This window comes from Sminthopsis crassicaudata, chromosome 2, assembly GCF_048593235.1.
Source record: "Sminthopsis crassicaudata isolate SCR6 chromosome 2, ASM4859323v1, whole genome shotgun sequence".
In the NCBI taxonomy this organism is placed as follows: domain Eukaryota; kingdom Metazoa; phylum Chordata; class Mammalia; order Dasyuromorphia; family Dasyuridae; genus Sminthopsis; species Sminthopsis crassicaudata.
This window is the reverse complement of record NC_133618.1, coordinates 6,324,212-6,347,056: the sequence shown is the minus strand read 5'-3', so window position 1 is coordinate 6,347,056 and position 22,845 is coordinate 6,324,212. Positions and strand designations below refer to the sequence as shown.

Below are 22,845 nucleotides of genomic sequence, written 5' to 3'. Positions count from 1 at the left end.
GGGAGCGGGGTCTTTGGGGTCTCATTGAGAAAGTACTGAACCCATGGGTCTGTAACACCCCATTCTGAGGGGGAGCACAGGACATCAGTATAACACCCCCATTGTTGGGGGGGCCTAGAACTATTTCAGGGGTGCAGCCTCCTCCAGTGCTGCACGATGGACTTTTTGCTCAGTGAGTGTAGCAGCTACCAGCCGCCCCATCCCCAGCCCCGGGGTCCCCAGCAGCTCCCCCTGCCCCGGCCCCTCTGGTCTCATCAGTGAAGAAAAGGGCGTCTGAGCTTTCCTTCTGACCCCCAGAGCGCCCCATCGCAGCCTTCTCTCTGGAGACGGACAGTAAAATGCAAAGTGGGGTGCCATCTGTTCTCCAAGACTGATTACCCATGTACAGGCGGGCACAGAGCGCCCGGCTCGGTGCCAGGGAAAATTCGCACTCCCTAATGAGCCCAGGATTCTCATCTGCAAAGTCTGCCCAGCAAGGAGAGCAGGCCTTCTCTCTGTCCCGAGGCAGAAGAAAATCATCTGCCCCCCAAGAACGGGGGTGCTACAGACTGATGTCTGGTCCCCCACCCCAAGAACGGGGGTGCTACAGACTGATGTCTGCCCCCCACCCCAAGAACGGGGGTGCTACAGACTGATGTCTGCCCCCCACCCCAAGAACGGGGGTGCTATAGACTGATGTCTGCCCCCCACCCCAAGAACGGGGGTGCTATAGACTGATGTCTGCCCCCCACCCCAAAAACGGGGGTGCTACAGACTGATGTCTGCCCCCCACCCCAAGAACGGGGGTGCTACAGACTGATGTCTGGTCCCCACCCCAAGAACGGGGGTGCTACAGACTGATGTCTGGCCCCTCCCACCCCAAGAACGGGGGTGCTACAGATTGATGTCTGGCCCCTCCCACCCCAAGAACGGGGGTGCTATAGACTGATGTCTGGCCCCCCACCCCAAGAACGGGGGTGCTACAGACTGATGTCTGGTCCCCACCCCAAGAACGGGGGTGCTATAGACTGATGTCTGCCCCCCACCCCAAAAACGGGGGTGCTACAGACTGATGTCTGGCCCCTCCCACCCCAAGAACGGGGGTGCTCTACTGATGGCCAGAAAGGTGCCAGAAGCATGGCGTGTGGTGGGGGCAGGGGATGGGAGGAGAACCTGGACCCTCAGATCCCTCATTGGTACAGAAGAAAAACTGATACACACAGAGGCGTCAGGGCAGGACTTGAATGCAGATCCTCCTGACTGAGACTGCGCCATCTCTAGAGAGACCCGTGCAATAGCAGGTCTCTATTATAATATTATATTAATTATATTAAAATTATTATATATATTATTATATCCTATCCTATTATATTGTGTTATGTTATATCATATCACATTATATTAATTATATTATACCATATTATAAAGCAGAAATCATCCAAATTAACTGGCACTGCTAAGAAACAGCGTGGCGGGTCAGCACGGCCTCCGCCACAAATGACCGGAAGCCTAGTGTTCACAAGCCCGGAGTCGAGCTCCGGGGTAAGCTCCCTTTCTGACAAAAACTCCTAGAAAAGTGGACGTCAGAATGGGAGAAACTAGGGATGGAGCAAGAGCTTGGACCATGTACCCGGACAAAGGTACCCATGGCACAGGATCCAGACAGAAAGGACGGCGCCATAAGCAAAGTGGGAACAGTTTACCTGTGGGATCTATGGAGAAACAAAGACTTTTTGAGCAAACAGAAAACACGGAACATTCCGAGATTCAAAACAGATCATTTTGACGACCTCAAATTGAAAAGGTTTAGCACAGACAAAGCCAATGCAACCAAAGTTAGAGGAAAGTAGAAATCTGGGAGTCACAGCTGGCGTTTCTGATAAAGGTCTCGCTTGTAAAACATGGGGACGGCCGAGTCAGACTCGTGGCCTAAATCACCATCTGGTCTGGCCGACAAAAGCTCAGAGGACGTGAACAGGCAGTTTTCACTTGAAGAAATCAAAGCCTAAATCTGCTGGAGGTAGAAATGCGAATGAAAGCCCCTGAGGTGCCGCCTCCCGCCTCTCAGGTGGGCTCATATGATAGAAGGAAAAGGATCCATGTGGGAGGGATGGGGAATCTTGGAACACTGATGCATTGTTGGTGGAGCTGTGAACCGATTCCCCCACTCTGCAGAGCGATCTGGACTGTGCCCCAAGGGCTACAAAGCTTCCTGCTTCAATCCGTAGTATCTCTACTAGATCTGTCTCCCAGAGATCATGAAAGGCAGAAGAAGATCTATAACTGCTTGTTGTGGTAGAAAAAAAAAAAGGACACGGAGGGGATGCCCATTAATTGGGGAATGGCCAAACAACACAAGGACACGTGCTCTGTAAGAAGTGAGAAGGAAGAGTTTGGAAAAATCCGCAGAGAGGTGCACGACCCGCCGTCCAGTGAAGGGAGCGGGACCCGGAGAGCACCGTATACAGGAACGGGAGCAGACTTAGCTCTCCTCGGCGGCGGTGATCCCAGGTGATCCCAGGACAAGAGATGTAAGAGTCCACCCGACTCCGGACGCAGATCAAAGCGGACGGTTTCCACTTTCCCCTTTCGTTCCCCCCTTTTCCAAGTCTAATAAGGAAATATATTTACCTGATTGCCCGTTAGTTTAGAGGGGAGGGGAGGACAGGGAGAGACGTTTGGGACCCAAAAACGTTTTTAATGAATGTTAAAATCGTCCTTATGTGTGATTGGAAAAAACAAAATACTATTTTTAAAGTCAAAAAAGAGACTACAAAAGACATTACTCATCTCAATATACTTATTACAACCTGCTTTAAAAGCAGGGAGCTCAGAGGGCCTCTAAGTGTGATTTTTTTTCTGCTTGCAATTCCCCACTTTACCGAATGATGGCAGACCCCCCCCTTCCCATTCTGAAATAGGAGTCACATAAAGGCTTGGGGGGGCCTCAGTTTCCTCACCCACAAAATGGGGAGATGACCTGTGTTTTGCCCACCTTCCAGGGCTGTGCTGAGGACCACGGGAAAGGCCAGTTGGGCATGAAGTCTCAGCTGGGAGGCTGCCGCCCCTGTGGGGCTGGACGGGCAAGGTGTGGGTGAGGGGGCATCTGAGGCCCGCCCTCGGGGCAGCACTTCTAAGCTCATTCCTCATCTGTGAAAAGCCCTAATCCTGCCCTGGTGCCAAGCCGGGCGTGGCGGAGAAAATGCCACATCTGAGAGAGCTTTGAAGCCGCCCTGCCCAAGGCCTGGGCTCTGTGGGGCCATTCCTCAGGCTGGCACATCGAGGCAAAGCAGTCTACGGGAAGAAATCTGAGACGGCTGGTCGCGCCCCCAGGCCCTCTGGGCAGTCCTGACGTGGGCGTGCCAGGGGCCCCTCCTTCCCTCCAGTGCTTCTCTGCGTTAGAGAATCTCCTTCTGCACAGGCTCCTGGCCACGGGCACGGCCCAGCTCAGAGAAGTGATCTGTCCTGGGGGGCTCATCACCCCCTCCCCAAATCCTCCTCCCCACAGAGGGAGCTCCAGACATCTCTGACCCAGACCCGGCCCTTCACAGGAGGAGGTTTCCAGCTGGGGGAGCACTGCCCAGCTGGGCAAGGCCGCTCCTGGCAGGCCCCTTGAGGTGTGGGGGTCCCCTTCAGGGGGCTGGGATCCTGCCCTCCAAGCCCACTCCTTGTGAGTCCAGTGAAGGGATGAGGGCCTGCAAAAGCATTTCCCAAGCACCGCTGGGTGCCAGCTCCATACTTGGCAGAGATGCCAAGAGCTCTTGAACTCGAGGGCTCCCATTCCTTCAGGGACTGGGTCTCTGTCACGTGGCCTCCGCCAAGCGTGGAGCCTCTTGGCCAGTGTAGCTTCACTAGGGAGGCAGAAGGTGGGGGGATGAAGGAGAGACGTGGGCGGGAGCCCCTGGTGTCGGATCTGGGTGAGCTCGGGCACAGACCCGCCCCCCGGGCCTCGACCTGACCCTCTGGGAGGGGCCTTCCCGCACCCGGCCGACGACCCTCTCACTGAGAGAACCCAAGACAATTGTATGAGCCCCCAGGGCCGGCGGTGATGAGGACTCTGCCATTTTCTAAGGCTGGCACCCCTTTGTCAGCACCAGTCACGATTCAGAAATTGTTTGATCCCCCCGAGATCATTCCCCCCTGCCTAGTTCAGGTTATGAGATACTTTACATATTGGCAGAAATGGAGTTGGGTCTTTACAATGGGCCCCGCCCAGAGGCCACATGGTCCAATCACCCGGTGAGCCGAGGCCGGTGCCCACAGCCTGCGACTTATTGCCAGACATCCTCCGGCATCCTCCTCTCTGCCCTACCCGCATTCAGTCAGAGCCAGGCCCTGGATCAGCTCCGAGTCCCCAGAGGCTCCCCAGCCATGGCATCTACCGGTGAGCCTCTCCTCTCCCTCCCTTCTTTGGGGGCTGTCTTGGAACATGAGCTCCTTGAGGGGAGAGTGTCTTTTTGGTGCCGCGTATACACACTCTACCCCTCACCCATCTACCATCGGCCTTCCATTTATCTCTCTATCCATTCATCCATTCCATCTATCTACCATTTATCTACCCACCCATCCATCCATCCGTCATCTAACTATGCATTTATCTAATTACCCATCCATCCATCTAACCTTCATCCACCCATTTATTTGCCTATCTCTATATCTGTATCTCGCTATCCATTCATCTATCCATCCAATCATCCATCCATCTATCTATCTGTCTGTCTGTCTGTCTGTCTGTCTGTCTAGATATCCATCTATCCATCTAAACATCTGTCCATCCATTCCTTTATCCGTCCATTTACCCACCTGCATCCTTTGCTTTATGCTGCATTGGGCTGCCTCTCATGGACTATGCTCCCGGGGAAGAGTAACCCTGGGTTATTAGCCCGTTAAAGCTGAGGAAGGGCCTGGTCCAAGGCCCTGCAGCCACGAAGGGAGGGAGGATGGAGGGCTCCATGGCCAGGGTCCCACTCCTGAGCTCCTTCTGTTCTGACTAAAAGCTGCCCAGGATTTCCAGAGGCTGTTTCTACGACCTCTAATATTTGGGGTGATGCCTTCAGTGGCTGGGGAGCAGGGGTCCCCCCGAGTCTAAGAGCAGCCCCTTTGTCAGACGTTCTTCTCCGCCCGCTTCTAGTGCTCTGGGGAAAGAGTTTTTTCCCCCCGTACCCCCCCGAACCCCTCTGAACCACAAGGACACTCAGGGAGTGGCAGTCAGAGAACTGTCAACTATCAGAGTTAGGAGGGACCTGAGACCAAACTTAGGAGGGCCTTGGAACTGAGGTGGAACTTAGAATACCGAAAAGCCAGGTTTGGGGGGGAAGCTGTCCTGCCATTTCCTGAAGGGGAAACCTGAACCCCGAGGAGAGGCAGGACCTTGGACAGCAGGGTACAGAGTGAGTCTGCAGCCCCCAGCCAGGCACTCTCCACTCTCCTGAGTGACTTCGGGTCAGGAAGTGACACTGTGGCCAGTGATGCCCAAGAGGAGCAACCTTTGGTCGAGAAATTCAGATTCTGGGCAACCACTGGCCTAGTTCAAGTGGGGCCTGTGCCCAGGGGCCTCTTCCCCGGCGGAGCCCCCCCAGCTGGGCCTGGTCCGAGAACATGGGACAAGGGGAGTCATTTTGTCCTCAGTAAGTGGCTGGCAAGGTTTCTGTGCCCACTCAGCAGAGTGTGTGTGTGTGTGTGTGTGTGTGTGTGTGTGTGTGTGTGAGAGTGTGTGTGTGTGTGTGTGTCTCTGTGTGTGTGGTTGTGTGTGTGTGTGTGTCTGTGTGTGTGTGAGTGAGTGTGTGTGTGTCTGTGTGTGTGTGTCTGTGTGTGTGTCTCTGTGTGTGTGTGTGTCTCTGTGTGTGTGTGTGTGTCTGTGTGTGTGTGTGTGTGTGTGAGTGTGTGTGTGTGTGAGAGTGTGTGTGTGTGTCTCTGTGTGTGTGTGAGAGTGTGTGTGTGTGTGTCTCTGTGTGTGTGTGTGTCTCTGTGTGTGTGTGTGTGTGTCTCTGTGTGTGTGTGAGTGTGTGTGTCTCTGTGTGTGTGTGTGTCTGTGTGTGTGTGAGTGAGTGTGTGTGTGTGTGAGAGTGTGTGTGTGTGTGTGTCTCTGTGTGTGTGTGAGAGTGTGTGTGTGTGTGTCTCTGTGTGTGTGTGAGTGTGTGTGTGTGTGTCTGTGTGTGTGTGTCTGTGTGTGTGTGTCTCTGTGTGTGAGAGTGTGTGTGTGTCTCTGTGTGTGTGTGTCTGTGTGTGTGAGTGTGTGTGTGTGTCTGTGTGTGTGTGTGTGTCTGTGTGTGTGTGTGAGTCTGTGTGTGTGTGTGTCTCTGTGTGTGTGTGAGAGTGTGTGTGTATGTGTGCGTGTCTCTGTGTGTGTGTGTGTGTGTGAGAGTGTGTGTGTGTCTCTGTGTGTGTGTGTGTGTGTGTCTCTGTGTGTGTGTGTGTGTGTGTCTCTGGGTGTGTGTGTGAGAGTGTGTGTGTGTGTGTGTCTCTGTGTGTGTCTGTGTGTGTGTGTGTGTGTGTGTGTGTGAGTCTGTGAGTCTGTTCCTAATTTTCTCTCCCTCCCTTTCACTTTCTATTTAAGAACTGGAGCCTCCTTGTGACTGGGGTGACCACAAGAGGGAAGCGCCTCGCCTTCCCCTTTCTTCCCGGGGAATTTTGAGTGCGACCCCGGCCACTTCCCCCTAACTTCTGAAGGTCGGCCGTTGTCCTGGCTGGCTCCCCGGAGCCTCGATAACCTGCCCTCACCGCCTAGAACAGCCCCCCCCCCATCAGATCTGACCCTCTTCCCGCCGGGCTTGCAGCTCCCAGAGCCCCCGGAGGCCCCTGGCCCACAAGGGCTGCTGGGACATCACTCAGACTTCCTTGGGCATCTCCGGCTGGGAGGGAGGGGGAGGGGGCCGTGAAGCCCCGGCTGCCGGAGCCCGAAAGGCCGCGGGTCTGCCGATGGGCCCGTTTCTTAAGCCCCCACATGTATTAGGAGCCGTTTTTCAAAACGATTTTGACTCCAAGTACTCGCTGCCCGTCTGAAGCCTCAAAGTAAATGCGGACAGGCCCCAGCCCGAGGGACGCCGTGTTCGCCAAGAAAAAACAAGTCTGCGTCACTTTAAAGCTGAAATGAGTCTAGAACAGGGAATGGCCACGGGAGCCTAGAACACGCCATGGCGGGTGTGGGAATCCCAGAGACGGCCACGGCTGGGGCGGGCCAGGCTTGGGAGGGACTCCGGGGTCTGGGCTGGGACAGAACATAGAATGTCAGAATTGGAAGCGGGCTTAGAACGTAGAACAGAGAGCATCAGACCCGCGGGGCCTTAGAGCAGAGAACGTGGGAGCTAGGAGGGGATGTGGGAGATGGAACCCAGAGTGACCCATACAAGGGAGCCCGGCGACAGAGAGACGGGCCAGCCAGAGATGGGGCTCAGCCTGTGCTAGGGGTGGGGTCACTTATGGGGACTCAGCGGTGGCCCAGGGAGGGGCCAGGGAAGAACGCCCACCCCCAGCCCAGTTATTGCAGGGGGGGGGCCGGGGCTCAATCCCGTCTGTGCCACGGCTCCCTGGGGACCCGGATGAGGGCCCCCTCCCTCCGAGGCTCACGCTCGCAGTCTGGGGACCCCACAAGGTTGTGATGCATAAAACGAATGGAAAGCTTACGCTTACAAGGTTACAAAGGAAACCGCCCATGCTGCTGTGATGACGCTGGCCCCTTCCCCCATGATCACAGGCCCCCTGACATTTCTCCTTTGTGGTCGGTGAACCCAGACTGAGAAGCTCAGCGTGTGACGCCTCGAGGGTCCCCCCCCCTCAACCTCCAGTCCGGGAGCCCCACAGGCTCAGAGACCCGCCCTCCGACTGGTGTTCGGAGCCTCCCCCCCCCCCCCCAGCCCACCCGTCCGGGCAGATCTCAGCCGTGGCGCTATCCAGGTGCTCTGCAGATAGGGCACCGCCCCCCCCCACTTCCCCCAGGTCCTCCTGGCTTCCTGAGGGGCTGTCGCTGGGACACTCCAGCTGCCCCGGCCGCCCCCCTTGCAGAGCCCGCCCGCTCCGGGCCAGACCTTCAGGCCGTGGCTCTCTGCTCCCGGCCCAGCGAGCTTTGGGTGGCGCTGGCCTCTCCCAAGGGAGGATCACTGTCGTTAGTGTGTCTGTTTTCTGCAGCGCCCTTCTGGAGGTCTCTGGAGGAGGCCGGACTCTGCGCCCGGGGCTTTGTGCGTGCGGCACAGGGCCCGGAGCCGGCCACAGGGCTCCCTGACTGAGGGCTCCGGCTGCCTTGGCCCCGAAAACAAGGAAAGGCGCCTTATTCCTGGGGCAGGCGGGGGACGACGGGCACAGGGTGCAGCGCACACTACGGCTCTCTCTTCCTAGTGTGGAGTAAATGGTGAAGGAGGGGGGTGGAGGAGAGGGGAAGAATAGGCTGGCAAGATGACCCAATGGAAGGCCGCTCCGGCGCTGGCATTCTCCATGTCTTCCCTCATTTTACTGGATTTTCCCGGGCTGTGAAGTCACTCAGTAAGCGGGCGGCCCCCGAGGGCCGTCAGGAAGCAGGAGGGGCCGGGCTGGCGCCGCCGCTGCCCCTGGGTGGAGGGGCTGCCAGGGCTCCGTGGGACTCTCCGGTCCCGGTGTCCCGTCTCACGCCGGAGGAAGCTGAGCAGGGAAAGCCTTCTCTTCACTCAGACACCAGCCAGCCAGCGTGCGCGCTGGGACCTCCCCTCGGGCCGCCCCTGCTCCGCCGACCCTTCCTGGGCGGCCGGACCGCTGCGGTTCTCCAAAGGGAGACTGCTTCTCACCTGTTATTGTGTCTGGGAATCTCCGCTCCCTCTGGGTCCGGAACCTGGCTCCTACCCGGGCCAGGTGACCGTGCCACTGGGCTTCCTCCCCATGGAGGGCACAGCCTGGCGCCCCCCCCCCCCCACCTCTCCGTTTTCAGCTGCGAGGACCCTGAAAGTCATCTACAACAACGCCTGGATTTTTCAAAGGGAGAAACTGAGTCCCAAGAGGGCAGTGAGCCGGCTAAGGAGACACAAGGAGACAGGGCTCCAACCAGGTGCAAATCCGAGGATCCTGCGCCTTCAAGCGTTCTTCCCTCCGCCCCACGCAGGGCAGAGCAGCCAGAATAAAGGTGACATAGACACGGCAAGCTTTGCCAGGCAAAGGAGGGTCCTGCGGGCGCCCCCTTGTACCACCCCCTTCTGCAGGCGGGACGCACTTTCAGGTGGGGGAAGCCTCGCACTGGGGATCTCCGGGGCCTGGGGGTCGCCGCTGTCATCCCCGCTGACCCAGGAGGGAACTGCTCCGGCCGGAACCGTGGGACTGGACTGGGCCCGGCTTCCCATTGAAGGCGCCACCGCCGCCCATCCCTCACTCCTGTCCTTGGTCTTAGAGCTGCCAAAGCTTAGCCCCGGATGTTTCCTGACCTTCCCAGCCCCCCCCCTGCCCCCCAGGCCTCTCTGACTGAAGTCCCCGCGCTGCGCCTCGGGAAAATGAGCTTCAGAAATGGTCGGGGGCTCGCTCAGCGGGAATCCGGCTCCAGAAATCTGAGAGGGCCCCAGGCCTGTCTTTGTAACCCAAGCCGGATCAACCGCTCTGCCGCCCATTCTACAGACCGGTAAACTGAGGGACAGAGCCGAGTGTCTGGGGCGGGGCTCGCGGCCAGGTCTCTCCACTCTCAACCAAAGCTGCATCTCAGAAGTCACAGATGGAGGAAAGGAACCCAGCGCGCTGGGGGGGGTGGGGGGGCTGAGAGCTCACAGCAGAGGACGGGGAGTAACTGGGGGAGGGGGGAGTAACTGGGGGAGGGGCGTGTGGGAGTAACTGGGGGGAGGGGGGAGTAACTGGGGGGAGGGGCGTGTGGGAGTAACGGGGGTCCCTCCTTTCCCTCCTCCCTCCCTCTGTAGCGCCGGTCAGGCGCCTCCCCGGGCTGAGCCGCCCAGTACTTTCTCCGCACCGGCGGCAGTGGCGGGGAGCCCGCTATTCCGGGCCGGAGGACCGCGGCCGGGCCGGGATTGGAGGCGGCGCCGTTACCGAGGGGAGACGGGAGGGGCCCCAGTGAGGGGCCGGACGCAGCCGCCGTCTACTTATAGGGCTCCGGCATGTGAGGGGCTGCAGCCTAGGGAGCTCAGAGAGAGCCCAGCCGTGGGGGAGGGGGAGGGGCACTGGGCAGGCACCGGGACCCTCTTGTGGAGGAGGGCTCCCCCCCCCTTCTAAGGGAGCCCAAGGTTCGAACTTCTGACTCAGACCTGACCCGCTGAGGCGCGGTCCACTACAACCCCCGGCTCTTTTTCGTAGTGTCCTCCCTACAGTCTCTTGGAACTCGGGGCAAGGGTTTAAAAGTGCGGCCCCGTCCAGTTTCATCTGGTCCCCTTCCCCATGTTTTAGGTTCTAGAGGCCCCGAGGCCCAGGCCCGCGGCTTTGTCTCCTACCTTAAGGGGCAGTTCTCGAGCTCAGAGCCACTGAGCCCGCCGGCTCTTTCTCAGACAAACCGCGGCTTCCTGCCCCTCCATCTGGCGCTAGGGGCGGGGGTTGGGGGCCCCGTTAAATTTCACCTCATGACCCCGGCGCCCGGGGCTCAAACCCATCAATGGGAGGTTACTTAGGGTTTGACCGTCTGCAAGTTGGGCGTCCCCGCAGCTGTAGCCCGGCTCCAGTGACGGAGAGAAGGGCTGCAGCGCCCAGAGCCCCCCCCCCCCAGAACCGTCCGGTGTCACGGGGCTCCCCGAGTCCGGGCCCCCCCTCCACGTTCTGCACCGAATCCTGGCGATCTCGGGCCTAGAACCCGGGGCCACGTCCCCCAGGCCCAGGTCACAGGCGCGGGCACCCGGTCCTCCGGACCCGCTACGCTGGAAGTTTCCCTGTGGCGGCGGGAGAGCAGCTCGGCAGAAAGGGCGGCCGCAGAGCCTGCCTCCACCCCCGCCGGGCGCTCTCCAGCTGCGTGGCTCTGGGCTCACTCTAAGCCTTCCGTGCCTCAGTTTCCATTCCTTCAGATGCGGGAGGCTGCCCCCTTCCGGCCGGACAGAGGACTCTGCTCCCCAGGGAAGAAGCCTTCCCCCGGCCCCTCACCCCAGGCGGCGGCGCGGGGGCTGCCCAGACCCTCGGCTTCCTAGAGAGCGCCCTCCCCTGGCCGCCCGGCCCCTCCCCCTCCCGCCCGGAGGCAGCTCCCGCCTTGGCGCGGGTCCAGACCTGGGGAGACGCCGCAGACCCTGGGGGGGGGGGGGGGCTGCGGTGGTTTGCGGGTCCGGGCCGGACAGCCGGGGGGGGGGGGGGGCTCAGAGTCTCTGGGGTCCCTCCTCAGTCTCACAAGGTTTCGGGAGCTAGAAAGGGGCCTGTGGAAAGGTCCCAGCTCCTCCCCAAAGCTCCTGCACCAAATGGGGAGGACTCCCTTGTGCTCCACCCGATCCCTCCCGGCCCTTCTGGGGATGAAGCAGGTTCGGACTTTGGAAGGACCAGGAGAGCGGGGGAGGGGCCGGGGGCTGGAAGGGGCCATCGAGCCCCGAAGCCGGGATGTCCCGAGAGAGGACCGTGAGCTTCCGGTGGAGTCCGGCCACCGGGCTGAGCCGGGGCCAAGGGCAGGGGCAGAGACACCGGGCCGCACCGCTCGGAGGCGGGATCCGGCGGTGAGAATAAAGGCGACTCGGAGCCCACGCTTCCCCAAGTTCCCACGAAGGGAGAAGGCCCATTACCCGGCTTAGAAAACCGAGGAGGGGGCGGTGTAGCTTTGTGGCTCTCCCGGAGCTCCTCGTGTCTGGGGGGGGGGGGTCGGGACACATGCCCCCCAACCTCGAGTCTCTCACTGCGGGGTGGGGACCCTCCCAGCGCGGGCGGGGGCCAGCCCAGAGCAGGGGCCGCGTGCAGCAGGCAAGGGGAGCACCGCCTAGCCTTGGGGAGCACCGAAGGGAGCACCGAGCATCCGGGCCCCCTCTGACCGGAGAAAGCGTCGCTGCCGCGCGCTCGCAAGAGCTCGGAGGGAGTTTCCTCGCTGGGCGTCACCTCAGCCCAAACATCCCGGGACCCCAGACTCCCCGAGGCTCCGGCGCTGCCCTGCTGAAGGGCCTCCGCAGTTTTACGGAGCGGCCGCCTCGGGCGCTCTCCCGGCGGGAGGGAGAGGTCGGAAAGCGCCGCCCCGCCCGCGCCCCTCTCCCTCCCTCATCCCGGAGCTTCGGGGGCTGCCTCGGCTCCCAGAAGGGCGCGCTCCGGCAGTACAGGGGAGCGGCGAAAACAGGAAGTGAGTGGCCGCAGCTCGGGCTCCGTCCCAGCGCCGCCGGCCCCCACGCGACATTGCACAAGCCCGCTCCCGCCCCCGGGGGCTCGGTCTGGGAAACCCTGGCAAGTCCCGGACCCGGGCTTGGGGCGTGTCCGGAGGGCCCTGCCCCCTTCCACCCCTCCCCCGGGGCCAGGGGGGGGCGCTGCCTTCTGTGGGGGCTCAGCCCAGGCTCCCCGCCCCCCCATCCAGGGGCGCCCGGGAGGGGCAGAGAGGGCCCGAGAGGGCCCGGGGGCTCGCGCTGCCAGCCAGGCCCGGGCACCCGTGCCAGCTCTCGGGCCGCTGCCCGCCCGGCGCCCTCCTCCCGTGCCCGGCCGGCCCCTGCTTGTCATCTCCCGGGGAGACAGAGAGGAGAAATGAGAGCCATAAAGGACAGGACAACAGACCAATAAAAACGGGCTCCCGGAAGAATCGGGAGAGCTGAGCGAGCAAAGTGGTCGCCATGGCAACCCCCGGCACTGGGAAACATGCGGGGAAAACAGCCCGGCCGGCGGCCGCCCTCCCCTAATGACAAAACCTGCCGCCACGGTGGGGGGGGCCGAGCACGCAAAGCCCGCGGACCCCACGGGCGGGGGGGGGCAGGCCCTGCCCTCGAGGCTCCCCGGCTCCGCGGGAAGGAGTTCCCATCCCCACCCCCCCAGCCAGAAAGGGGAACTGTAAATAAAGGATGGAAAGTTTCCGGAAGGGAAATGAGAGAGGGTGAAATGGACTGGGGGAGGGGAATACCCCGGCGGCCGGGCCCCTGGAAGCAGGGATAACAACCCCCCCCGGGGGGGGGGGTGCAGGGGGCCAGGGCCGGGCCGGAGCACGGGAAGAGCCGAGAGCCTCCGAGGAGGGGCTGAAAGGGCTCCCCTCCCCCTCCCCGTCTCCGAACGGCAGCTCTCAGCCCTTTCATGTGACACTTGGGGAAACTGACAGCCCGAGAGGGGGACCGGATCCGGGGCAGCTCGCGGCCGGGCCCAGAAGCCAGGCGTCCCGACTCCCGGCCCGGCGTCCGCACCAACGAGGCACTCAACGAGCGGCAGCACCGAGCCCGATACAAAGGAAGGCCCCCGGAGCCCGCCCCCCGAACCGGGCGGCTCCCCGACCCCCCCCGCACGCGCGGGGCAGCCCCCACGGGCCGGACACGCCGGCTGCAGGGGCCGCTCCCCATCGGGTCCGTCCGAAGCGGGAGGGGCCGGGACCCCCGACCTCCACGGAGCTTCCAGGGGCGTTTCTGCGGTCCCACGAGCCGGGGCAGATCAAAGGGCGGGTTTGGGCGGGGAGGCGGCGCGCCCGAGCGGGGTGGGGGGCTCCCGGGCAGGTGCTGGGGAGGGGGCACAGGTGTGTGCGTGCGCTGGGGGCCAGGGGACCGTCCGTGGGCGGCCTGGGGGCAGGAGGGGCTGCGGCCCGGGCTCGTTCCGGAAGGCGAGGGGGCATCTGCGGGAGCCCGAGGAGGGCGCGGGGGCGGGCAGGGGGAGAGGCGGCTGCCCGGGCTGGGCTGGGCACGGCGGGGGGGCGCCGCCTGGCCCGGGCACGGGGAAGGGGGAGAAGAGGGAGCGGGGCAAGTTCGTCCCGAGCCCCGGGCCGAGAGAAGGGTGGAGGCCGGGGCTCGGAGCCCCCGCCCACGGCGCTGAGCCCCCCGATCCGAGCCCTGCCGCGAGCACTCACCGGGAGCCGGAGCCGGAGTCGTCGCCGCCGCCGCCGCCGCTCCCCACGCCTGCCGCCCGCTGCTGCTGCTGGGCTGCTCTGGCTGCTGGCGAGCGGCACCTCCCGGAGCTCCGCCCCCGCCCCCGCCCCGCCCCGCCCCGAGCCGCCCATCGGGCAGAGCGCAGCGGAGCACGCTGGGCCCGAGTCCCTGAGGCTGAAGGAGGAGAGCTTCCCTGCTCACCCCCCCTCCCGCCGGAGCCCCAGAGGCAGAGCACCGGGACTCGAACCCAAGACCAGGCCCCAGAGCCGGGCTGCGGAGGCTTCGGCCCACGTCTTTCCCTTTCACACTGGGCGGGAGCCAAGGCCCACGGGCTCCCCCGCACGCTCCCGCTCCGTCCGAAGGCCACGTGCAGCCTCGCGCCCTCACGCCCGGCCCTGGTCTTTGTCACCCTCCTGGTGACGCTCAGATCCGCCGGCTCTGCTCCCCTCCCCTCCCTTCCCTCCCGGACCCTCAGCGCCCACCGGCCATCCAGAACCCGGAGCCAGTGGCCCCCTCCCCTCCCCCACTGCGAGGTGACCTCCTTATCTTTGGGGCCACACCCTAGAGCTCCCCATCGCCCTCAAGGCAGCAGCGCCCCCCCATCTCCAGATTCCCCTCCTCCCCCTTATCCACCCCCCACTGCCAAGGCCGCCATTTTGCCTTCGTTGCAGCTCTAGAATCTTAACGTTCAGTCCTCTGAAACATCCCCAGTCCTTACCTCGGGACTGGATTAGTGCGGTAACTACTGGGGGGGAGGGGTGGTGGAGCTCGGAGCCTCCTCACTGGTCCCCCCCCCTCAGTCCTCGCCTCCCCCCCCCACTCTGCAGTGGTGACCCCGGCCTCAGCCGCTCCTGCAGAAGGTTCCGGATTCCAGCCTGTTCTCTGGCCTCTCCCGGCCCGGAGCCCCCTCCCCATCTCCAGCTCTCCTCCAGCTTCCTTCCGTCCCAGCCGAAACCCCCCTTAAGAAGTCTAAAGTTTTTTCTCTCTGATTCCCTATAAAGACAAGACTCGCTGATTTTGACAATATTTTCTCCCTCTTTCCCTCCCCTCCTCCAAGTCGGCGAGCAGTATATGGGTCACACAGTGCGGCCATCGAACATACTAGTCACACTGTGGAAGAAGAAACAGAATAAAAGGAAAATACCATAACACAGGGGAACACCCGCTCCGCCGGGACCATCCGGAGCCAGCGTTCTCCCTCCCAGCACGGGCAGCGGTTCCGTCCCGAGCCCTTCGGGCTGCCTTTGCTCCCTGTCCCGCGGAGAAGGGCGAAGCTGACGTCACACAGAGCCCCGCGGACCCCCCCCCCCATGGGCCCTCCGTTTCCAGGCCTTCGCTGTCAGTCCCGTGCACGCGGGCCTTTCTCGCACCGAGCCCCGTGGGACTCGGCATTGGTGGGTCGCGGGGCGGCGCGGTTGTGGGCTCTGTAACCGCTCCCAGGACGGCGGGGTCCGGCTACGTTCCACCGACCATGTGTCCCGGTCTTCCCGCATCCTCTCCAACATTTACCCTCCTTTTCACAGGCGGTCTCGCTTGAGCCCCTCCGTGCCGGCCTCCTTCTGGTCCGCTCTTCGGTCCGTCCGCTGCAGCTTGTTTGCACGTCTCCTTGGCCTTCCCCTCCGCAGGCAGCGGGGCTGTTCGCTTTTGCTCCCCCTCCCTCCGGGGGAAGCACAGCCTGTGTGCTTGTTGACCGTCCCTGTCGCCCGGGACCCAGCCCTGCCGCTCATCCAAGCGGTCTCGGCCGGCTCCTGAGTCAGCGGCTCCGCTGTCACCCTAAACGTCCACACAGCCGCGATGCTGCGGGGGATGTTCTGCCCGTCCATCCCAGGCCGCCTCAGTGGTCCCGGCCGCCTCGGCCGGCCGGTCTGCCTCACAGAGAGTGACTCGGTCTCGGCCCTCCTGAAAAGGGGCCGTAGCCGAGGCCCCCGGAGGGAAAACGAGGCCCGGGAGGGAAACCGAGTCCCGTCCCTCAGGTAGGAAGGGCCAGGGCGGTGTGGAGTCCTGTCCTCCCACTCTAGAATTCTCTCCATCACAGGTGCACTGGAAGGGGGACGGAGCCAGGAGGACCAAGGAGGACCAAGGAGGAAGGACAAAACCTTCAGTGTTCGCCTTGGCAAAGCCTTGTGTTCCAAATTTTCTCCTCCCCCCCCCCCCATGGCAAGTAATCACTATAGGTTAAACGGACAATTCTTTTACACGCATTTCCACATTATCATCAGATCAGAAAGGGAGAAATGAGCAAGAAAACAGGGAGTAAGAAAACAGCCGAGGTGGAGATGCTGCGCTGCCGGGCTCTTGAATAAGGTCGCCTTGGGGACACTTTCCAGGAAGAATTCCGAAAAGGGAGCGGGAGCCAAGGCTGGCCACCCGGCCACACCAGCCACACCGGCCACACCGGCCACACCGGCCACACGGTCCTGGGGCTGAAAGTGTCTTGAGAGCCAAGAGGAGCTGGATGAACTTCACCGGGTTGGCCCCAGGGAACGACCGAAGACTGTTCAGCGGGGTCACATCTGGGCTTGGAAACCAGTGAAAACAAAAGGAAATAGGGATCGGCGGGGCTAAGGTGGAGGTGGGAGATCAGAGGAGGCCCCGGCTCTGATTCTCCTGCCCTGGAAACATTCTCCAGGCTTCCTGTCAGTTGGGCACGAATAGAAGATAGGGCCAAGAAATAGGGGCTCCCGAAATCACCCGCCTCCCTCTGCCTCCATTCCTCCATCCTGGCTGCCCCATTACTGGAGAGCTTTCCTTCTCCGCCTCGCTCCCCCGACTCTAACCCTAACCCGGCTCCGTTCTCTGGCTTCTTTCAAGACAAGGCTCAGGAAAAGCTTACTGAACTGACGCTAAGTGAAGTGAGCAGAACCGGGAGAGCCTGGTACCCGGCACAGCCACACTGTGTGAAGGCCAGCAGTGAGGGACGCGGCTCTCGTCAGCAATGAGGTGATTCAAGGCAATTCCCATAGACTTGGGATGGAGAGCAGCGCCCTCAGCCAGAGAGAACTGTGGGAACTGAGCGGGGCCACAGCAGAGTATTTTCACCTTTTGTTGTAGTTTGTTTGCTTGTTTCCTTTTTTTATCTCATTTTTTTTTTTCCTTTTTGATCTGATTTTTCTTACATGGCATGATAAATGTGGAAATGTTTAAAAAAAAACTGCATAAATCTAACCTAAATTAGATTACTTGCTGTCTGGGGGAAAGGGGAAGGGAGAAGGGAAGGAGAAAGATCTGGAACCCAAGGCTTGGCAAAAGTGAATGTTGGAAACTATTTCTGCATGTGCTTTGAAAAATAAAAATTTAACATATGTAACATGTATGGGTCAACCTGCCATCTGGGGGTGGGGGGAAGGAGGGGAAAAATTAGAACAAAAGGTTTGCAATTGTCAGTGTTGTAAAATTACCCATGCATATATCTGTCAAATAAAAACTATAATTAATAAAAAAAAGAAAAAGTTATTATTACTTAAAAAAAGGACAAAGCTCAAATCCCCCCTTCTGCAGGAGGCCTTTCCCTGTCCCCCAGCTGAGAATCCCAGAACTCTGGGATTACCTTCTATCCACTTGCTATAAATCTAAGGAATTCACAAATCAAACTACCAGGAAAGGCCGGAACTAGAAAATTGCCAAGTAACGACTTAGCACTTAGTAAGAACCTAACATCTCCCCCTTTCTTTTGGTTTAGAACATAGGGTGGTTGTGACCTTGAAACATAAATCCATCAATAGGGGAGGCATTACACATAATTACATAGATTATATAACATAGTAACATAGTAACATAACACATGCTAGAAGTATATAACATAATCAAATAATTATAAATTGAGAATTTATAAATATCCATAAGTCCATTGTCCATTAGTCTTATCTTGTGTTAGGAAATCCAATGATTCCTGCTGGTTTGAAAGTTCTTTAACAGTCTCATTATCAGCCATGCTCTTTCAGTGTCAGATGTTTCTTAGATTTTCTCCTTTGTTTTGAGGTCTTTCCCTTTTTCTGTCTCTCTCCGATGGACAAGGCAAATACGACTCGTTGGCACCCATCTGATTCCATCCAAGCTAAATCGCAGGCTGAGCTTCTTCAGGGCTGGGCCTGCCTTGGCCTTTCTTTCTATTTCCAGGGCTTGGTAGAGTTCCCGGCCCCCTGGTTGTGGCGGCTTAATTTGGAGGAAACCTGGGGGATGAGAGGCTCCCCATCCCCCCCAGAATGCCTGCAGACTGCTCAGCCCTCCATCCTGGGATCCACACTGGCCAGATGAAATTCTTCCCATCATACATTTTACACGCCTTAGCTATTTCCCAAATCCCATCTCCTCACCTTTGTCTAGGCCGTACCCAGTCTACATTCTGATCGCCTTCCCTGAGAATCCCTAGTTTCTTTCTTTTCTCTTTTTTCTTTTTTTCCCTGAGGCTGGGGTTAAGTGACTTGCCCAGGGTCACCCAGATAGGAAGTGTTAAGTGTTTGAGACCAGATTTGAACTCGGGTCCTCCTGAATTCAGGGCTGGTGCTCTATCCACTGCGCCTCCTAGCTGCCCCCCTGGTTTCTTTCAAAGTCCAAGCAGGTTGCCCTGCTGCCACCCCCCACCCCCCAGCTCCTGCCATCTCCCTCCTTTTGTGGGACTCCATCCTTTGTGTGGGAATCACCTCCTCTGCAGAAAATCTGCGCCCTAGTAGGAAGAGATCAGCTTCCTGGGCCTGGGGCCTGTTCTTACTCTGCACAAGACTCCAGTACAGCCCTTTAGGGGATGGTCCTTCTAACCTAAAACAGCCCTTACCTGGAGAACAGAAGCCCCTTGGGGCAGGGAGCATGTCAGGGACACACTACCAGACAGAATCCATTTCAGTGATGGGTTGGGAACTAGTACTTGTATATTTCCAGAGTAAAATCATCCCCCATCGATCCCCCATCCATGTACCCATACAGCCCATATACCCATATGATGCTCCTCAGTTTGCACTTTGCAGGACCTAGAATTCTGAAGGGATGCTCCTTCCTGATCATCAGCAATGCTATCAGGCCACCATGGCGAAGATCAATAATGACAGTGACAGGAGGATTTAGCATTTAATTTCTTCATCTCGTTAATTGAGATTGGATTTTTAATTGATTTTCACCCTTAAAATAATTTGTTTGCTCAAATAAGCTCTAAAGCCTTAATTAAATGTAGGCTGATTTTCTCTCCTAATTAAGGCGCAGGAGCAGAGACACAGAATGGACCAGAAGCTGGAGACTTCCATTTTAAGTGCAGCTCTCACATTTATAAATCCTCCCACCTCAGGAAGCTCCAGGTTCCCTCAGAAGAAGAGGGAATGACAATCAGCGTCCATCCAGCTTTGATCACGGCTGGTAAACAAAGTGTGGAATCAGAGACGGGCTGGCTGCTGGAACCCAGCCTCAGACGTTCACCAGGTGTGACCGTCTGGGGGAGTTCCCTGCTCTGAGGCTCTCTTTTATCATCTATGAAATGGGGATAATAATCCATTTAATAAGCCCTCAGTTGCTTCTATATGGGGTTTCTGTGACACTCCCGTGGGATTATCAGGGGATGAGGTCAATGCCAAGGTTTACCTGGTGTTGTAATTGGCTGAGACAGAATTTGAACTCAGTTCCTTAAACCTAAATGATGCAATGGATAGAGCTGCAGGCTTGGAATCAGGAAGACCGGAGTTCCAAAATGGCTACTCTTCCCACTAAAAGCGAGTCCCAGCTAAAAGCCCAGCCCCGCAAGAAGCCTTTCCCAAGCCATCCCTTCCTTCTGTCCATGATTTCTGATTTAGCCTCTTTGCTTTGCATGTGCACAGTCCTTTGCATTTTGCAGACTGGAAGAGCCTGTGGGTCTGTGACCCCCTTCTGTCTCCTTCTGTACCCCAACGACTTAACAGAGTTCCCTCCACAGAGTAAGCGCCTACTGTGTTACTGAGGGTACCTTGGGTCCTAGTACTGAGCTCAGCTAAACTGAGGGGAGCAGAACAGAGACAGAGACAGAACAGAGAGAACAGAAACAGGACAGAGACAGAGGCAGAGGCAGAAAGAAAGAATAGAGACAGAACAGACACAGAGACAGAGGCAGAATAGAGAGAACAGAGACAGACAGAGACAAGGACAGAACAGAGAGAACAGAAACAGAACAGAGACAACAGAGAGAGACATAGACAGAGGCAGAACAGAGAGAACAGAAACAGGACAGAGACAGAGGCAGAGGCAGAAAGAAAGAATAGAGACAGAACAGACACAGAGACAGAGGCAGAATAGAGAGAACAGAGACAGAGACAGACAAAGACAAGGACAGAACAGAGAGAACAGAAACAGAACAGAGACAACAGAGAGAGACATAGACAGAGGCAGAACAGAGAGAACAGAAACAGGACAGAGACAGAGGCAGAGGCAGAAAGAAAGAATAGAGACAGAACAGACACAGAGACAGAGGCAGAATAGAGAGAATAGAGACAGAAAAGAGTCAGAGATAGAAAAGATACAGGAAGAGACAGAGACAGAGACAAGAGACAGAACAAAGAGAGAGATGAGAGACAGAACAGAGACAGAGACAGAGACAGAGGCAACAGAAGCAGAGACAGAACAGAGACAGAGACAGAGGCTCTGGGCAGGAGGAGCAGGGGAGAGCCTTCAGACCCTGAGGGGATGCTGCTACATGTGCTAGGAACAAAAATGGAGGAGATGGGATTTCAAGAGGAGCCTGCAGAAGGAGCACAGAAAATCCTAAGGAGATCCTGATCGCCACCAGGGGAGGCAACATTTGAACCCAAAGCAAACAATGGGGAAGGGAGAAAATGAAGGAAAGACAATATGGTGGATTTAGAAAGCCTCCCTAAGAGCTAGTGAGGTGCTGTGGAAGCTAAGGAAGCCAGTGCCCGTGACGAGAGCCGGCCTCCCCAGAGACCCGGCCGAGTCTCACTCACACGAGTCCTGGTCAGACTCCTCCCAAAGTAGCTCAGTTTTGAGCAGACAATTTGGGATGGACATTGTTAACCCCGAGTGACCAGCGGAAGACAGCCAAGATGGTGAAAGACTCTGAATCTAGAGAACAATTGAAAAAGGCTGAGGTCGGGAATGACAATGGTCTGTGAGGGACCCTCAAAGAGCTGAGTTCAAATCCCACTATTTCCAAATGACTCTGGACAAGTCCCTTATGCTGTACAGACCTCAGTTGCCTCATCTATAAAATGTTGGCTGAGATTGATGGCTACAAAGCCAACCTGAATGGACTGAGAAACGTGGGGGCGGGAGTGCTGAGAGCCCAGATTGGGAAGGGGCGACAGGGCTGGCTTTTTTTCACTATCTAACCAAGGACTTTTGTTTGCTCCTGGAGGTGCCATCAGAAGCCCCTTGACTTTATTGAGTGGAGAATGCCCTGGGGAGCAGAGTTCTTCAGAAAAATCACTTGAGCAACTCTCTGGAGAATGATATGGAATGAAGAGGGACTGGAGGCAGGGAGGCTAAGTAGGAGGCTATTGCAATAATCCAAGTGAGAGGTGATGAGACATAAGCTAGAGGTGGCTGTGTGAATGAGAAGAGGATGAATGAAAGAAACACAAAAGAATGAAAAAAGATTTGGCAGCTGATCGAGTATGAAGGCTGAAGGAAGGAAAGGAATGAAGGATGATACCATGATTAGAGACCTGGTGGATGGGAAGATGTTGGTGTTTGTGATAAGATGGGGAGGTCCAGAAGGGGGTGGATTTGGAGGGAAAATAGTGACTTCTGTTTTGGATTGGCTCAGTGAGGGATGTTCGTGGGACATCTGGTTTGAAATGGACCCTGGGGAAAGAGAAAAGAAGAAAAAGAAAAAAAAAAAAAGCTCCAAAAATTAGAGCTGAACCCTGAAAATAAATACATGGCGGAGTGGCCATCCGGCCCCGGAGATCTGACCTTTGAAAGGTCAGAAGGGTTGACATAGAATGAAAGCCCGGCCCCAGGAGGTCCAGAGTCAGCTGGCTTGGGCTTTCACTTCCGAAATTTCAGGTCTCCTGTCTCCAACTCAAGGTTGGCGATGTGATGGATGATTCACTGTCATGAGTCACTGACAGATTCCGACAATGGCAGACAGGATTTAGAACTGGGAAAGTTCAGTTTCTTAACTGTCAAAAAATGGTAACAAGTAAAGTTTTCAAGGAATGGAGCTTGGGAGGAGCTATCCAGTGCTCCGAAGACCTCCCACTAAATCCCCTCAAAAAGTCCCTCCTTTGAGGTACTTTGTTCCCATATGTTCCTTTTCTAAATGTATCCTTCCTCCACTATTCCTTGTTAGCATCTACGTGACCCTGGACAGCTCAGTTACCCTCTGTCTCCCTGTTTTCTCATCCCTAGAATAAGAAAAAAGCATCTGTCTCCTAGGGCTGTCGTGAGGGCAAAGGATGCAACATTTATGGAACGTTTGGCAAACCTTCAAGTGCTATTTGAGTGCCAGCATCTATTAATATGATCGTTCTTTCATCATCATTATTAATGAAGGAAAGAAAGAAGAGACGAGCAGTTGGACAAAAGTGTCTCCACGCTGGCCTCTCCCCACATCCGTATCCCTCTGCGCAAGAACTGGAAGCAGTTTCCTTCTTGCGTTTCTTTTTGGGTCCCGGCGCGATCGTTCCATTCACGGCATTCAGTTTTTACCTTCGAGGTGCTCTGAATATTTCATTGAAGGCACAGCCATCTGGTCTTTGATCTGGCTACGTGACCGGCCGGCCTCCTTCTCTGAGCCTGCTCAGCTTTGCGATGTGCCGGACACCTGTGTGCGCGTAAAACTTCACAAAGAGTGTCCTGCGTCTTACTCACCCTCACCGTCAGGTTTCTAAATTGCTCTTTGGGTTCCTGGAAACTAGAACTCTTCAGAAACTGTGGTTTCCATGACTCACAGCCATACGCCTCCGCAGGGAAGAGAACGGTGGCAAAAAGGATGGGCGTCGTGGCAGCAGGAGCTTGAGGTTGTTAAAGCTGTTGTATAATTCCCTTCATTCAGTCCTGCCCA

At 57.9% G+C, this 22,845-nt stretch overlaps 1 protein-coding gene across 10 annotated transcripts in view; it reads right to left on the bottom strand.

Moving 5' to 3' along the window:
- CYRIA (CYFIP related Rac1 interactor A) overlaps window positions 1-13,924 on the bottom strand; it is a 51,781-nt gene extending 37,857 nt beyond the window's left edge. For 2 of the 10 annotated variants that reach the window (XM_074285414.1, XM_074285411.1), the window contains exon 1: window positions 13,850-13,923. The gene's annotated coding sequence lies outside the window, so the exon portion shown is untranslated. Of the gene's footprint in view, window positions 1-9,713; window positions 9,812-13,687 lie in introns of all 10 variants that reach the window. The other 8 variants (XM_074285413.1, XM_074285406.1, XM_074285409.1 and 5 more) reach the window with 8 other exon arrangements.
- Between the last annotated feature and the right edge of the window lie 8,921 nt (window positions 13,925-22,845).